The sequence below is a fragment of the Littorina saxatilis genome, linkage group LG14, assembly GCF_037325665.1.
Source record: "Littorina saxatilis isolate snail1 linkage group LG14, US_GU_Lsax_2.0, whole genome shotgun sequence".
In the NCBI taxonomy this organism is placed as follows: Eukaryota; Metazoa; Mollusca; class Gastropoda; order Littorinimorpha; family Littorinidae; genus Littorina; species Littorina saxatilis.
In genome coordinates, this window is record NC_090258.1 from 19,748,409 (window position 1) to 19,751,799 (window position 3,391).

Below are 3,391 nucleotides of genomic sequence, written 5' to 3' on the forward strand. Positions count from 1 at the left end.
CAGCCATGATTGCATCACCTTTTTCTAACATATCCAATAAACCTGAACGCAAAGTAATCTGTTGGTCGCTAGCACTACCTAACCAGAGGTCGGAAACAAATGATAGAACACCATGGGGAGTTATTCCTATCAAAGCCTTCCAGGTCATGGTGGATTTGTAATGACTGTATGTGAGTGTTTGTGATATGAGTGATGAAGGCCTGTGTGTGAAAAGTTCTGTACAATCAATCACGATCCTTGTTCTCGGAAATAATGTCTTAAAATCGTTAGGCATTGTGGAATCAACCTGCTGCCTGGTTGGCCATACAATAAGGGGAAGGAGGTTAGTGTGTAAAAAGACAATCCATCTGTTAAAGATCTGTTTGGCAGTTGTTTTCGAAACTCGAAATCTGTCAGCTAGGTCCCCAAGAAGGAGTCCTAAACGCAGCCTCATCAACACCAACAGAAACTCGTCAACATAGCGGAGTTGACTCCGCTCACCCACCTCCCTCTTCAAATGGTCTTTGTCACTGGACAGTTCATCAAACACAGCCTTGAATGTCTCCCCGTTTGGTATCCCAGTGTAGAAGTTCACCTTGTCCTTGTTGCTGCTGATGTCCTCGAACACTAGGGCTGGCAAAACACACTGTGTAGCACTGTTCACGTGATCAATGTTTGTCTGTACGGCCTTGTCTGATGTCCTATATTCAGTTGGGTTGCTCACTGTGTTCATCCCTGCTTCCTTGGTACTAGAGGCAGTACAGCGGTCCTCTAGATCCAACTGGCACACATTCGTTGCAACTGCAGCGCTGGTTGGTAGCTGGGCTGAAGTGAGTGGGCCGATGTAGTCATGAAGGAGGATGGAGGACACGGCAGTCGAGGCATCAGGGATGAAATGGGGACTGGGAGTCTGGACGTCTACCTGAAAATAAGATTCAAACCAATCTGTACATGCATTGATTCTGCTGATTTAATTAAACATTAAATTTATGGCAAGACTTTACAGCCCACAATTTTATTAACCACTTGATGCTAATACTAAATAGATTTAAATATAGTTCTTATTAGTCAATGTTTACTCCTCAGAATGTTGAAAGGGAAATAATATATCTTCTCTCTATTTATACTTTTCATCTGGTTGGTCAAGTCCCAAATGCTATATGTGGGCAATGTTTTACCCAGTTAACTTTGATTATGAAATTATGCCACATGCCTGTCGCAGTATTGAGTAGGTCTTCATCAGGCATGAAAATTCTCCGTATTTTCCGTATTTTCCGTATTTTTGAAAAAAATAAACCGTATTTTTTTTTAATTTCCGTATTTTTCCTTTTTTTTTTTTTTTTAAATTTTTTTTTTTTTTTTTTTTTTTTTTTTTTTTTTTTTCATAGTCACAGTTATAGTAAAATAGTTTTGGGGCCATGTTTGAATCCAATTTTAAGGTTCAGATAGCCCCAGATTGCACCAAATTGCACCCTTGAAAAAAAAAATTTCCGGGGGAGCATGCCCCCGGACCCCCCTAGAAGTCTTGGCGCTTCGCGCCTGCGAAACTTGGCGCTACGCGCCTGCAAAACTTGGCGCTACGCGCCTTCGAATTTTTTTTTCAGTATTTTTTTTTTTTTCAGTTTTCATGCCTGCTTCATAATCGTATTGACAGGATTAAAAAAATTAAAAAGAACGAGCTTGCTTACCTCTCTGACTGGGCAATCAGTCGTGTCAGCACCCTCTACCTCTTCAGCTTGCGGAGCACTTGTTGTGTCCTGCACAAAAGCAAAGACAATTTAAAATGAATTCATCAAAAATACACACCAAAAAACAAAAAAACCTCTATTCTGTGATTTTATGTTAGAAAGATCATGTAAGAAAACTGTATTAAATAATAAACACAAAGTACAAGGCATCTGTACAGGCTTATAACAAGAAGAGCAAATGCTCAGACGACTCTTATTTGCCTATTCTTCTCTTTGATGACACTCTGTGACCTTGAAAAAAGATTAAGGTCATTCCTATTTTGCACAATTGTAAAGATCAATACAGGGCATATTCCTGCCAAGTTTCAAAGATTTTGGTTCCATAGCTTTTGAGAAAAGCCCAATGTTAAAGTTTCAGAGGTGGGTGGAAAACCGAGTTATTGCCCTTGTTTTTCACTGACATACAGGCGTCATTACATAGACTCTTTATGATTCTCATAAGAGTCAATAATATGTTCATGACCAGTTGCTTATCTTTTTTCTCTTTACAGAAGCCGGTGCCTTTTGCTGTGATATATTTTCATCCATCTTAACATCCTTTAGGTCCCTGCCTAAATACAGCTTGAAACAAGTGAAGGAACATGTCCAACATTATTATAATTTACCTTTGGATTACTGTTTCCATTGTTCAGTCCTGAACTCGATCCATGCAACGGAAAGGCTTCTTGGTCAGAATCACAAACCTGAAAAAGATAATACAGTACAATTACAAAAGGAAAGGAGTGCAAACCCAATAATCTTTTACTAGTCCTTTTAACAACTCAACAGTTTAACAGTAAAACTCAATCTTCGTAAAACTGTGCAACCAAATGATTACAAATTTATAGCCATTTTTTTTAATCCATGCCAAGCTCACTGATGTGGGTATCCACATCACAAAATAAATGTAAAAACGCTGCATGTAGTATCCCAACATTTGTTAATTTTTCTTATGTCTAAAATAATTTTTAAAAAAGAAGAAGAAAAAAATGTTTACATGTCCAACCTGTGTTTTTCTGCGTCGGTTGTTCAATCCTGAACTGGATCCGTGCAGAAAAGTATCTTGGTCAGCTTCACAAATCTGAAAAAATAGACAGTTCTGTAATACTAATAGACTGCCATACAATTTAATCCATGGCACATATTGATGATAACATAATTAACCTTTTACATATAATGATTAATTTTAGGCTCATACCATAATTACAGTGCCATGACTCCGCCAACCGCATTGGCTAATGAGCCATGTAAAATTTAACAAAAGAGCCAGTACTTTATCTTTTTATTATTTTTTTAATCAGGATTTAAGGCTAGTAATTTTCACACAACTCAATTATCTAAAGATGTTCAAGAAACTCGAAACAATGGAAAGTGTGCAGCTTGCTTGACTGTAAAGCCTAAATCTTGCTAGTACTTAACTCGGTAGGTAAGTGGTGCGAGAGAGAAAGCAAGTGAACAATGTGCATGCAAGAGACATGGAGAAAGACTGATTTTCACCTGTACTTACCACAGAGGTCATGAAATTCCTTGAAGGAAACAGTGAAGGTATCGTCGCCGATTTCGTAGGCCCTCTGCGTCCAACAAAGTGTTCATTACACAGTCTGTGATATGGGCTGAAGACAAAATCCTTTCTGACGAGGGAGACTCTCTTCTTCCACACACTTTCTGTCTTCGAATCGGCCGGA

At 38.6% G+C, this 3,391-nt stretch overlaps 1 long non-coding RNA gene across 1 annotated transcript; it reads right to left on the reverse strand.

The window, feature by feature from the left end:
- Window positions 1-742: 742 nt before the first annotated feature.
- On the reverse strand, window positions 743-2,802 carry LOC138947322 (uncharacterized). The gene is made up of 3 exons (XR_011449619.1): window positions 2,333-2,802; window positions 1,668-1,736; window positions 743-901 (listed from the first exon to the last, which is right to left on the reverse strand). It is a non-coding gene; the product is annotated as an uncharacterized lncRNA (long non-coding RNA).
- Window positions 2,803-3,391: the final 589 nt, after the last annotated feature.